Raw genomic sequence first — 15,139 nt, 5'->3', positions numbered from 1 at the left:
TTGAAAAACGCAGTGTAACTCTTTTAACCGTTCAAACGTTATTGACGCAAACCATTCACTTCTCACTCACTTAAGAACGCACCAAATCGCCGCATTACAACACTTCAACTCTCATTACACTAATTTCTTAATATTTTCAGCACAATATTGCTAATTATTTCTATATTTTAATAATTAAAATGTAAACACAACATCCACGAGGAAAGCAAATCAGATAATTTCTCTTAACGACACTAAGGAGAGTGTTCCATTTATGAAGAGAAATATTTAAATACAATTTCAAAAGTCATGCATTCCATGCAAATGCCAACCCACTGAAAAAAGTGGAACATTTCCAATAAAGAAAATAACGCTAATTAGCGAGAGTGACTAATTAAGATTAGAACTTGTATAGACTCTACTGCATCTAACGGTGAAAGTGAAAGGTGATTTAATTAGACAGGCCGAATTTCAAAACAAAGAAGAACGAACTTAAACGGTTACTGGATACTACTTTAAATTTGTATTCCCAACAAGAGCAGTAAAAATTTTCACTGCACAACAGCATGTCTGATGATTAGGTTATGACACATGATCTTGGTCTAACTTTTTATGAGGATTTCAAATCTGTAACTGCTCTTGTTAAAAAAATATAACATACAAGTATTTTTATAAAAAACCAGTATACCAACAGACAACCAGTAAAGCGCGATCAAATTAATGATTTACATCACTCAAAACTAGATTTGCTGACTTAATAAAAAAGTTAACTAAAAACAAAACTGGATGATTAATTTTGCGCCATTTTGTAAGTATATAATTCCCGCGCACATAATTTGCTGGGCATTTCTCCTCGAATTTGTGATGTACGTCAGATAGAAATACCCACAATTTTATGTCACTCCCAAATGGCAGATGATTTTTTATGATGAGCTTCTTCATTTTATAAATACAAGGTGGCGCAAAAGTAACCTTGCGATGTTTTTTGGCTGTAATTAAAAAAAAAAATAAAAAACTTTGATTCTTCTTGTGGATTATTTTTATTTGGTCTTTTAATTTTTTTTACATCAAGTAGAGAATATGATGTCATGTAAATGGCCGCCGCCACAGTTGATCGCCATTTGAGCCCTTTTTATGGCATTTTCCATCACTTTGGCCAAAACTTTCGGCGATAGGTCCTCACATTCTTGACGGATATTGTCTTTAAGAGCTGCAAGAGTCTGAGGCTTGTTGACATAAGCCCGCGACTTCAAAAAGCCCCACAAAAAGAAGTCAGGAGCGGTCAAATCAGGCGATCTTGCTGGCCAGTGCAAATCGCCAAAACGGAGATTAGGCGCCCGGGAAATGCATCCTTCAGCATATCGGTTGTGGCACGTGCAGTGTGTGCCGTTGCACCGTCCTGTTGGAACCACATATTTTCCAGTCCCAATTCATCAAGTTGCGGCAAAAAGAACTCGTTGATCATTGCTCTGTAACGCTCACCATTTACAGTAACCGAAAAAAGGTCCGATGACTCCTCCAGCGAAAACAGCACACCATACAGTGGCTTTGAGCGGGTGTAATGGCTCTTCGTGGGTTACACGCGGATTTTCAGTGCCCTAGAAGCGTAAATTTTGCTTATTTACGTACCCGTTAAGATGGAAATGGGCCTCATCACTCATGATTATTTTTGATGAAAAATCATCTTCCTCTTGGTGGTGATTAAGGATGGCTTGAGCGTATGTTAGACGCGATTGGCGGTCAGCAGCTAACAGCTGATGCACCGTCTGGGCTTTGTACGGAAACATCTTCAAATCTTGTACCAAGATTCGCTGTAAAGACCGTCGACTGATACCCATTTGCGTGGCACGTCGTCTGGTCGATGTCGACGGCGCTTCCATGACATCCTCGGCTACAGTAGCAATATTCTCTGCAGAACGGTTACTCCGGTATCTGCCACGCCTGGCAGCATCTCGTGTTGTGCCAGTCTCTTCGAGGCGAGCGGCTAAACGTCGCAGTGTTTCACCAGTAGGCGTTGGACGGCGAGGAAATCTGCGACGAAATTCACGTTGTGCCAAAGTCACCGATCGATTATTGGTCAAATAAATAGTCAGCAATACTCCGCGCTCTGGAGCAGTGTAGCGTAACATTGTTTATTAACGTGTATTTCGCATGTGCTTACAACACAAATGTCAAAACAGAACTGACATTAGGGGCCAATCGCAAAATTTATAGCATTTTCTGATAGGAGGATTACTTTAGCGCCACCTGTTATACACGAAGGTTTATCAATACTTATCGAGGAGCGACCCCTATTAAAAAAAGCCTTTTCCATTATTTGCTGCTTCATGCCCACTGTGGGTCTTAAACGCGGGCTCTACATAATGGTAGTCACGCACAAACCATTCGGCTATGGCGACCTCTAAATTTACAGATGTTAATTACATTCATATTATCAACCCACAAGCAAACATACATATCTCCTACATCTCCCATATATGTATGTAATATTACATATACCACCCATTGGAAAAATAAATAAATGTGTGCATGTGTGTGAAGGGCCCAACAGCGACCAACAAACGAAATATTTGCACCGAACAAACGATAAACAACTACCTGTGGATTGGTAAACAAAATCGTAGGTGCATATGTAAAAATATATGTACCTGTGTAACCTCGTATATTTGCATAATAAAATAGCGATGGTACCCTTCCTAAACTGTAAACTGTAAAAGGGTGAATATATGTGCATACGTGATACAAAAGGAGGAAGTGGTTATTGCCGGCGGCGAGTATTTCCTGCTATTACAAAAAAATCGCTATGTAATTTTTGTAATCAGATAATCAGACCATTGCGAGAACTAAGTTTTTTGTGTTATTTTTGTATTCTCTTCTGTTGCAATTTGTTTGCCACACTTTGTTGCACTTATCGCACCTGTTGCGCTCGACTGCCTGCCATCGCAGTGATTGTTTCCATTCAGTCAGAGCCAAATTGTGACCAGTTATGGTGTGTATATGTATGTATAATACATATATATAATATGTAACCCTCCTTGTGTCGCGCAATTTGTTAACCGAAATATAACGAACAATACCGTAGCCTATACACCATATTTAGACTGTAGATGATCAATAACCGAATAGCAGAAAGTGAATTATTTAAATTTAAACGATTTTGACATTAATTTTTTTTAACTTATTAAGGCATTCTAACTCTCTTATGTTGGTTGGTTGTAGAAAATTGCACGGTGACTATCAACTCCGGAATCTTTGTTGATTTTCAAGTTTTTCGTACTCATCTATTCTGCAGTCTTTTTTTGCATTTTTATGCACACTCCTTCACAGTAGCTCTTATATTTTTATTTATTTTATAAATGAGGTGGTATCTGTACGACTTTTTAGTCTTTTATAATGCATCACTGTTGGAAGTTCAGTGTTGCCAGAAAAAATTTGCTGTTGGAGCTAAATTTGTCAAAAAAAAGAGCTAAAAAGAGCCAAAAATTTTTTTTTGGAGCTAATAAAAGAGCTAAAATTTTTTCAGTGACTTTTATTATATTTCACATTTATATATTCACATATTTCATTTTTTTACAAAAATTAAAATTATTTTTAAACAATTCAGTAATAACAATATATGAAAAAGTTCATATATTCATTTATTTGCAAAAGCAGAAACAAAAAAAAAATAGTCTATTAAACATCACATTAAATAAATCTTGTACTTTAAAGAATTCATTAGGAACACATTTATGTATGGAAAACAATGAAAAAAATACATTTCTTACTTTTTTTTAAATAAAGTGTAACGATATAACATATCAATTTAAATATATCAAAATATATCAAATTCTTCATCACCACAAAAATCTTCTACAATATCATCATTATTGTTGCAGTCGTATATATCATTTCTCATCAACTTTAAGAGATCATCTTTTATGATTTTTGTTTGGTTTTTGCTCGTACTTCCTATAAGCATTAAAGAGGTTATTTTTATATTAAACAAAATAACAAACATTTTACCTTATTTGCTTTGCCAAGCATTCATGGTCAGAACCCTCATTGGCGGCAGTCGGCAGTCTTTTGCTTATAAATCTGCATAAGTAAAAAGTGATCTTAAAGTATTATTAATTAGAAAAATAAAAAAAGGCTTACCTCTCCATTGCGCGTTTTTAAGTGAAAATGCGCCAATAGTATTAGGTATGATACTTTTGAAATTAATCGATTATAGAACATAGAAATCGTTCATGGCTACAGGAGTTACCACACGGCAACAAAAAAACACGTCGAATTAATTTAAGTACAAAGAGTAGTAAATTATTTTGTTTAAATATTTAAAATATTTGTAGCTAAAAAGAACTATTTCATTTTAAAAAGAGCTAAAAAAAGAGCTAGGAGCTAAATCCAAATTTTTGGAGCAATTTAAAAAAAAAAGAGCTAAATCTAGCTCCAAAATCACCAAAATGGCAACACTGTGGAAGTTACAAAATTCGAAGTCAGTTATTTTTATAGGTTGGCAAAAAAGTCTTGCGGTATTTCCGCAAGCTTGTCTTTGCAAGCGCGTAGTTCTAGTTGTATTCGTCGCATCGTTCACGCTAGAGCTTTTTGGAAAGCTCTTTTCACGTGCTAACACGTGTTTGATTAATTGTTGTTTGCTTTTAGTCGTTCGTGAGTTATAGTGTCGCAAACATGGAGCAAAATAAAGAGAAAATATGGCATATTTTACAGTACTACTACGATAAAGGCAAAAATGCATCTCATGCTGCCAATGAAATTTGTGCAGTTTATGGACCCGATACAGTTTTCATTTCCACCGCACAACGATGGTTTCAACGTTTTCGTTCTGGTGCAGAGGTGATTGAAGATGCGCCACGATCCGGAAGGCCTGTCGTCGAAAATTGCGATAAAAACGCTGAATCGATCGAAAGAGACCGGCATAGTAGCAGCCGTAGCATCGGCCAAGAGCTGAGCATGAGTCATCAAACCGTTATAAACCATTTGAAGAAGCTTGGATTCAAAAAGAAGCTCGATGTATGGGTGCCACACGACTTGACGCAAAAAAACATTTTTGCCCGTATGGATGCATGCGAATCGCTTCTGAATCGCAACAAAATCGATCCGTTTTTGAAGCGGATGGTGACTGGCGATGAAAAGTGGGTCACTTACGACAACGTGAAGCGCAAACGGTTGTGGTCGAAAAGCGGCGAAGCTGCCCAGATGGTGCCCAAGCCTGGATTGACGGCCAGGAAGGTTCTTCTGTGTGTTTGGTGGGATTGGCAGGGAATCATCCACTATGAGCTGCTCCCCTATGGCCAAACGCTCAATTCGGACCTGTACTGCCAACAACTGGACCGCTTGAATGCAGCACTCATGCAGAAGAGGCCATCTTTGATCAACAGAGGCCGAATTGCCTTCCATCAGGACAACGCCAGGCCACACACATCTTTGGTGACGCGCCAGAAGCTCCGGGAGCTCGGATGGGAGGTTCTTTTGCATCCACCGTATAGTCCGGATCTCGCACCAAGGGATTATCACCTATTTCTGTCCATGGCGAACGAGCTTGGTAGTCGGAAGTTGTCCACAAGAGAGTCCTGTGAAAATTGGCTCTCCGAGTTTTTTGACAATAGGGAAGCGAGCTTCTATAAGAGGGGCATTATGAAGTTGGCATCTCGTTGGGAACTCGTCATCGAACAAAACGGCGCATATTTAACTTAAATGGCATTATTATAACCAATTTTATGAACAATTGAAAATTCAATAAAAATACCGCAAGACTTTTTTGACAACCTTTATAAAATTAAAATTAACAACTTAGAATATGTTGTTATTTAAATTTAACTGCATATGTATGTGCGCATAACTGAAATTAAAATAAACTTAGAGGTAAATAGGAATAGTTAGGATATTCAGGAACATACAAGATAACGATTATATATATATAATTGGAGCGTACACCCTTTTTGGGTGTTTGGCCGAGCTCCTCCTCCTATTTGTGGTGGGCGTCTTGATGTTGTTCCCCAAATGGAGGGACCTACAGGTTCAAGCCGACTCCGAACGGCAAATATTTTTATGAGGAGCTTTTTCATGGCAGAAATACACTCGGAAGTTTGCCATTGCCTGCCGAGGGGCGACCGCTATTAGAAAAATGTTTTTCTTAATTTTGGTGTTTCACCGAGATTCGAACCAACGTTCTCTCTGTGAATTCCGAATGGTAGTCACGCACCAACCCATTCGGCTACGGCGGCCGGTTAAATATAAAGACTCTAATTTTAGGTAAACCATTATCAAATTGGGTGTAATGACGCAGGCAAGTAAGTAGTCACGCAAAAAAAAATAACTGTTTATCTTAACATTGGCTGATACGCTCAATTATCAGCAATATCTCATATATATATTACAATGCATTGCGAAATTCGATTTAATATTTAGATGAGGTACGAGTATACTATATATGAGTACACTTGTGCAAGCAAAACCAATTAGACAGATAGATAGATAGATTTAATTTGAGGTTTACACTGCGACCTCATGGTCTTTTGTGCCCTCTACTCACCACAGCACCTCATCTAAGCCCAGTTCCCTTATCAAACTTAATATACATAGAAGTGGGTTGGTTTCAGCGTATGTGATTTTCTTCTGGCTGCAATTGGCCGAGATGTCTCAACCTCCTTCGCACTAAAGCGTCTAAATCGAGAAAAGGGTATGCTGGAGCCTAGGGGGGCTGCTCGCAGTTACGACAGGAATAAGTACACCATATCCCAATCCTGTGCAAATGACTGCGCAATCTGCAATGGCCTGTGAAAACGCCCGTGAGCGTTCTCAGTTTATCCATAGTTTGGTGTCAGCTAACCTCCCGTAGCCACAGCTATTCATTCACTCTTAAGATCCTCTTTAATGATTTGTTGTCCCATAGCGAGGAACGGGTCAGGTCCCATTAATAACGAGGTCGCAGCCTCTTTTGTCAGAGCATCAGTTAATTCGTTCTCAGTTATATACCCCTGCGTCCTGGGACCAAAATTAGTGGAATGCGATTATGCGTTCCCACCAAATTCAGTTTATCGATACACTCAAGGACCAGGGAGGAACTAACCTCACAAGATGACAGTGCCTTGAGTGCCGCCTGACTGTCTTCAGAATGGTAATTTGCTCATTTCGGAGGTTTCTGTCTAAATTGATCCCTGCGCACAGACCGATGGCTTATATCTCCATTTGGAGGATGCTTGAAATCGGCGCAGAACGCTTAGGTCTGGGGCTACATATTCCAACGCCTATGGAGTCTTGGTCCTTCGAACTGTATATGCACCAGTACAGGGTACACTCCTGGAATTTCCTTTCAAATGCAGATGTAATTCAGTTTACCTTATCGTCCAGTTCTATTCTGAGCTTCTTTTCGAATTTAATGTCTTTAGTGACATCATCTCTGGGTAGTCGGGTAAGTGGGAGCTACATCACTTTTCCTTTGCGGAAACCTTCCCTAGTAATATTCAACAGGGTGCACGTGTTAGCTCGAGCTTCACCTCCATCACAGCTGAAGGGTAGGATCGTATCGCCCCCGTGATGCACACGCATGCTAAGCGCTGAAGCTTAGTTAGTGGTGCCCACATTGTCGAGAAAGCGGCTCATGACCTTATCATGGTGTACATCCATCTCAGTATTCTTGGGTTACAGCGCCAGGATTTTCCTGCTAGACGTTTGCTGACTATGAGGGCCTGCTATGTTGTGTCAGCATGCCTTTTCCATTTAAGCTTGGCATCCAGGCCAATACCAAGATACTTATTTCCTGATCTTCCTCATTCCTGGTAAGACTGTTTTCCTGATAAAAGGAATGATGGTTGTTTTGGACGGCTTTATATCCAGGCCCACCTAGCCCACCATCTCTTCGTCAGGTTTTGAGCTCTTTGCATTATGTCACAAAGAGTGTTCTCAAATATGCCCCTTGGAGTCCAAAGAAACTTCGGAGAAGTGAACTACTTCTTAACTCAGTTCCTCTCGGTCCACGAATACTTCTGGAGTTACCTATACCGTATGGGCAAGGTAACCGATTCCAAGTGCATATACTGCGAAGCACCGAGCGATGACGCTGAACACACGTTTTTTAGTTGTGGCATATGGCTCGCGGGAAGAAATGCTCTGAGGGAGCAGATTGGCGACATCGCACCGAGCAACATAATCAGCAAAATGCTCGAACGTAGGGACAGCTGGAACGCGGTAAAGAAATACATCGAGAACGTACTACAAAAAAAAAAGATTGACCTCGACACAGTGCAACAAAGTGAAGCCGCACAGATAGAGACACAAGAAGACGAGCCTATAGCATGAAAGCTGACTACAAATATGGTGGACCCAGACGTGGATGAATAGAATTGGTCCTTTTGGATGCCGTTCTGGCCCTTCCCGAAGTAATATAGAAAGCAGTTCCGGGAAGGGTGTCTCCCCAGAAGAAGAGCAGGGATCGTTTTAGTGGCCACACCACAAGACGCAGTGGACGACGGTCGCTGTAAGTGCGATGGCATTGTGAACCCCACGTCACCCACCAAAAAAAAAAAACAAAAGCATGCGCCTTGCTATAACTACAACGCCATCCGTATATCCTGGACAGCAGAGTACATAGAAAAAAACGCTGCCCTCGTTATCACAAAAACTCAGAACGGAATTGGGTAAATGTAATATTTACGGATGAATCTCCCTTTTGGGCGAATAGTGGCGTACGTCTGTTCTGCTGTATTACTTTTAATCGACGATTTCAACGATCTGTTAAGCATCCAGTTAAGGTCCATGTTAGGGGCTGCTTCTCCGAAAAGGGATGTGGCAGTTTGCTTGTGCTTGCCGCCACTTTGAGTGCAGTCTTGTTGAATAAAGTTCACCATTATTACAGTCAGCTGCGCAGATGTTTGAAAGAACTAGCCAACATTGGATTTTACAAGAAGACAACGATCCCAATTATCGTAGCCGAAGGTATGGAAACAGCAAAAGTCACTTGATGCTAACCCTATTGAAAATGTTTGGGCTGTAGTTAAGCAAAAACTCAAAGGAAAGCAAATATGGACGCTCAAACAGTTATGTATCTAAACAAATTCGGCTAATTTAGAGCAGATTACCTCCACAACTTATGCAAAATTTAACACAAATTATGACCTTTATAGATAACAGTAAATATTTTAGTCTGTGTTTTGTTATGCAAAAATCAATATCGAACGAATATGAGAACAAGTTGAAGACTAACACTGATCGCGGGATTACCCTGCCAAGCAAACCTAAATTCCAGTCAGCAGGCAATTAAAATATTTAATTATCTTCAAGTAGGCACTTAAACAGCAATTCATGATAAATATTGCAATTTCATAAAATGTATTACAATAAAATGAATTTTTTTAACTAATATTGTGAATGTACATATGTATGTTGTTTGTTTATTGAACATCACTTATGGATAACTAAATACTCTCTCTCTTTTAAGTAGCTCCGCAATGGGGTCAGGAGCGAATGCATAAGATAGCGGATACATATATAAATATGATAAATACGTTCATACATACATACATATGCGCATACGCATTAAAGTGCTTAAGAACAAACCAAGTGTACATAAGTCTCTCAAGAATCTATCCACTTTGCTATCAGCACTTCATTAAAAGCGCATGTGAAGGAAGTGAGAGTGCAAAATCGTATGCTGATATGGGAAAAGAGGTGCACTATGTTATGTGCGTATGTATGTAGGAATGTCTTTTCAGAAAACTTAATTTCAAGTTATGTAAATATTTAAGTGTCTTAATACATATTATATAAATATGTATATGTATGTACAAGGTGGCACAAAATTAATCAACCTAATGGAAGATTGATAAGTTTTGACTAAACAGCTGAAGTGTACACACTTAAGCCCAAAATAATTGATTTTTTATTGTATATAGTATAAGTCCTCTGATCATAAATCATTTAAGCTTTTTAGTACTTACTTTCCAGGTGGAACAAATACCTCGGAGCTTCGGAATAGTTACAAAAAAGACTTAAGAAAACTTTTCAATTTGAATGGGTCGCATATTTTTTGCGGGGATTTTAATAGAAAGCATCGCAACTGGGGTTGTTCTAGAGCAAATACAGGGTGGCTGATGAATTTTGCTACATTAAGAAACTCAAATAACTATTTTTTTATGTGTATGGAATTCATTTATTTTTTTTCAAGTTAAAGGTCATTAAATTTTATTAAATGTAGCTTAACTAGTTTTAAAAATAATTGAATTTAAATGCCCCCCATGCTCCTTGACACAGATGCCGCACTCTTAGTAAAAAGTTTTTCATTGCTGCTTTGAGAGTTGCGACAGGAATAGCCACAATTGTTGCCCGAATGGATTGTTTTAGTTCATCCAAATTTGTTGGCTTTGTTTTATAAACTTCTTGTTTACATAAACCCCACAAGAAAAAGTCAGGTGCAGTAAGGTCAGGCGACCTGGGGGGCCAACGAAATTCGGAGTTTCTTGAAATCAGTTTATTGGGAAATTTTCGTCGCAACTCTGTCATAACAGTCTGGGCTATGTGAGACGTTGCCCCATCTTGTTGAAACCACACAGAGTTGAAAGGAATTCTTTTTCGGCGTAGTTCTGGATAGAAAAATTCTTTCAGCATTTTCAAATAACGGTCTCCAGTAACCGTAACGGTGTGACCATTTTCTTCAAAAAAATAAGGCCCGACAATACAGCGTGAAGAAACCGCACACCACACTGTCACGCGAAGAGGATGCAATTCCGTCTCGTGGAGTATCTGTGGGTTAGAAGTACTCCATATTCGACAATTTAGTTTTTTCACATTGCCGTTTAAATCGAAATGGGCCTCATCAGACATGAAAAGGCAGTTTAACATGTTTTGGTCTTCTTCCACCATTTACAGGATCTTCTGGCAAAATTCCAAGCGAATCGGCAAGTCTGCTGCATTCAGTTTGTTAACCATTTGAATTTTGTAGGGAAATAAGTCTAAATCTTTGTGCATTATTGTTTGCAAAGACTGTCGGCTGACATCAAGTTGAGCAAATAAGCTTCTTGTTGAAACCCTTGGATTGCTTTGTATAGCTGCAGCTACAGCAGCGATCGTTTCCTCCGTCCGAACTGGTGGGTTTCGATGATAAGGCCTTCTTGCGACTGTTCCTTGCTCAGCAAAATTATTCACCAGTCTCATTATGGTCCATCTGTTCGGGGGATCGCCGCCAAACATCCGCCTGTACTCTCTCTGTACCAAAACTACGGACTCCAGTGCGTGATAGCGGCGGACTATCCAAATTCTTGTTTACGTGTCCCAGTTATCCATTTTAATAAATTTTAAAGATCAATCTGCAAATTAAAACAAAAATGGAACAGATAACTTAAAAAGAAAAAAAGTTATTCAATTTTTTTTTGGTAGCGGCTTTCATCAGCCACCCTGTACTTGGGGAAATATACTCAATGAATTTACCACATTTTTCCCCATAAGCGTTTCCTACTCAAACGATCCAACATATATACCTTCGTCTAGTAGTTTTTCCCCCTTCCAATATTGACTTGGTACTCTCGAATATACCCACGTATATATCTCAGCCTCTAACGATAAACAAATTCGATTCCGATCACCTACCGGTAAAATTTGTTCTCAATTTAAATTTCAAGCATATCGACAACTTTATTATGGATTACGATAAGACAAACTGGAAGATTTATCGATCCTCATTAAAAAATTCTTTATGTACTTGGTCAACCAACCTTGATTTAATTGATTCTACGGAGGATATTGATAAAAACGTAATAATGTTCAGTGAAAAAGTAATAGCAGCAGTACGAAGTTCAGTCCCACTTAAAACTTTGAAGACCAATTTTCTCAAACTACCCCAATACATTTTAAATTTAATAAAAACTAGAAACTATTTTCGTAGACAGGGCCGTAGAGAGCATATCTGGGCCCCGGGGGAAAATTTCAAATGCGGGGCCATTCCAATTATGTCTAATTCATATAATTCGAATTACCCTCGAGTCCGGGCCCCTCTGAGAACTCCGGGCCCGGGGTAAAAAGTCCCTGATCTCCCCCCCTCTTGTCGGGCCAGTTCGTAGACAATGGAGTCATTACAGACAGCTCTCTGACTATGAAGCAGTAAAACATTACTCTGTGCAAATCCGCAAACAGATCTTTCAGTATAGAAATGCCAGCTGGAATAAGAAACTTAGTTCAATTGAAAAGAGAAGTAAGCCATTCTGGAACATTTGTAAAATAATGCGAAGAAAACATTCAGAAATCCCACCTCTGCGTGAGTCAAATAAGACATTAATCTTAAGTCACGAAAAAGCACATTTGTTTGCATATAGCTTTTTAGAAAATCATAAGGTCTCCAATCAACTAGGATCTCCACTCGTCTCAAATTTAGTTGATACAGCTATAAACCAACTAAATTCGCAAGAAGTAGACACTCCACTATCTGAATACGTGGATTCAGATTATGCTCAGGATCTTCTGCATGATGCACTACTGAGGAAATCTGCAGGGCATGATGACATAAAAAATATTATGCTCAGACACCTACCTAAAGAGGCCGTGATATATTTTACTTTTTTGATAAACTCTTGCATCAAATTGCAATATTTCCCTAATGCGTGGAAAACACATAATTCCAATTCGGAAGCCGGGCAAGCCAGCAAACGCAGCTGATAGCTACCGCCCTATTAGTCTTCTAAGCAGCTTAAGCAAGGTTTTTGAAAAAATTATCAAAAATAAAATATCCCTGTTCCTAGACAACCATAAGATTATACCAAACGAGCAATTTTGATTTAGACAACATCATAGTACGACTCATCAGATTAAACGAATCTATAATCACGTCAAATCTAACTTCGATCACAAGAAATCAACCGGTTTAATGCTTTTTGACGTTGAGAAAGCTTATGATTCGATATGGCATGATGGTCTTATTAATAAATTAATAAATTTAAAATTTCCGTTACCACTAGTAAAAATCATAAATTGCTTTTTAAAAAATCGTTACTTTTGCGTGTTTCTGAATGACGAATACTCTGTCATGATCGAATTACCCCTGAAGTTCCCCAGGGATCGGTACTTGGTCCTTTACTGTACATTATTTATTGCTCTGATTTTCCCAAATTAGCCAATTGTTCATATGCTATGTATGCAGACGACATTGGCATATTTTATTCGCATGCGTTTGGTAACCAAATTGTAACCAAACTTCAAGATGCTCTATAAAACATGGCAGACTACTTGTGTACTTGGAAAATATATTAAAATTAAACATTGGTAAGACGCAAGCTATCTTTTTCACTAGAAAAAGAAGTCATTGCTTTATACCAAGTACAGGTTTGAAATTAGGTAGTTATGATATCCCGTATGCCAATACCGTACGATATCTGGGGGTGATTTTTGATAAAAAAATATCTTTTTGCGATCATGTAAAGTACATACAGGAGAAAGTAAATTTGGCGATTAAAATGTTATATCCCCTAATAAATAGACACTCAGGCTTAAGTGATGAAAATAAACTAATAATTTATAAGTCTATATTTCAACCAATAATATTGTATGCCTGTCCAGTCTGGAGTAATATCGCAAAGTCACATGTTAAGAAACTGCAAACCTGCCAAAATAAGGTACTCAAAATGATGCTACGACTCCCATGGCATTTCTCTTCACCAGAAAGCTTCATGATGGATCAAAAACTAAGATTTTGCCAGATCAAATACAAAATTTGACTAAAAGATTCAAAATTCGTTCCAGTTTTTCGGACAATCTGCTAATAACTGAACTTTCTTAATGTTCAATTAGGCCGTGGTACTTAAATGCGTATGGAATAACCCTAGCTTGTAAGATGTAAAGCGGAGGTTTTTCATAGTAGTTTTTTCCTTCGAAAAAAGAAAAAATCGTTTGAAAAACCGAAACCTGTGATAAATATGTAAATATAATGATGTAGAATTAAGATTTATATCATATTCTGTGAATTGTGCGATAACATAAATATTGTAACGTTTTTCTACTTAATAAACTCTTATCTCTCTCTCAATAGTAAAAAAGTCATTCAAAAACAAAATTGAATGACTAATTTTGTACCACCTTTTATGTCCAGATATATTTTTTATTTGATACTGGCTGCGTCATTAAGGTCGCAGTCACTTCGACCATTGCCTAAGTATTTTACTTTCGCAAGCACTTGGGATTTCGCCGATTGGCTGCTTACTTGTGTAATAATTGTCAGGGAAGTAAATATTTACTCCGATAACCCAGCGGCAACTGGGGCCTTGGCCTGGTTGATGGTGCGCTCGAAACTGGTCGTTATTTGAAATTAGGCTTATTTGCTTACCTGGTTACTGCAACGTTGCACAGGGAACTGCGGGACGGATATCTATGCCGTGAGGCTCGGCATTACTATAAGTGCTTTTTGCAGCAGCTGGCAGGAACAGGAGAAATCATCTTTGCACCTTTTCTTAAGCAGTACTGCTTTCGCGGGACCTGGGTTCACTCATATTGGCTCTCACCTCCTTGCAAGAATTCGGATATAGCAGCAAGAACCCGCTTCATGCCGCGAACACCATTATTAGACATCGTGCGGACGCCATACCCTCTATCCGCTTTGTCCTGTTCTTTCCCCCTTTTTTGCAATGGTATTACAAGGATCGAATTCGAGTTATCTTCCAAGTGGGCCCTCTTATGGACAATCATGTAACCTAATCTAACCTAGGTCACAAATTGCTCCTTCATTCATTATATTTACTATGTTTTGACTATTTTTAAAAAATAAAACACCTGTTCCCTAAATTGTTCTCTATTTAAATTTTCAGTTACTTGTTAATCCACCCTTTTAAGATCACCCAACTGCATTATTTAAAAAAATCTGTGAATGGGCATTCAAAAATTACTCACTTTTTGATTTAATGGCCGTCTATGTTGTTGCCGATTAGATAACACTAAGATAGACAATACTTTCGTACAAGTACGTAGACATGGTGAAAAGAATTTCGGAAGGTGTGGCCAACATCAGACCGTTAATCGGCTCTCAGAGCATTTGAAGAGAGGACGTCACTAGGGATGTGACGGCGGTTTGTTTACAAAAAAATTGAGGTTATGTTAGTGATGTACGAAAAAATTAATGCACTCTTCGCTCATATTGCTTCATTGTCCTCTGAAGAACTCATTTGATTACTTGGTAGCACAGCCA

The sequence above is a fragment of the Anastrepha obliqua genome, chromosome 2 (genome assembly GCF_027943255.1).
Source record: "Anastrepha obliqua isolate idAnaObli1 chromosome 2, idAnaObli1_1.0, whole genome shotgun sequence".
In the NCBI taxonomy this organism is placed as follows: Eukaryota; Metazoa; Arthropoda; class Insecta; order Diptera; family Tephritidae; genus Anastrepha; species Anastrepha obliqua.
This window is presented reverse-complemented; position numbering follows the sequence as displayed.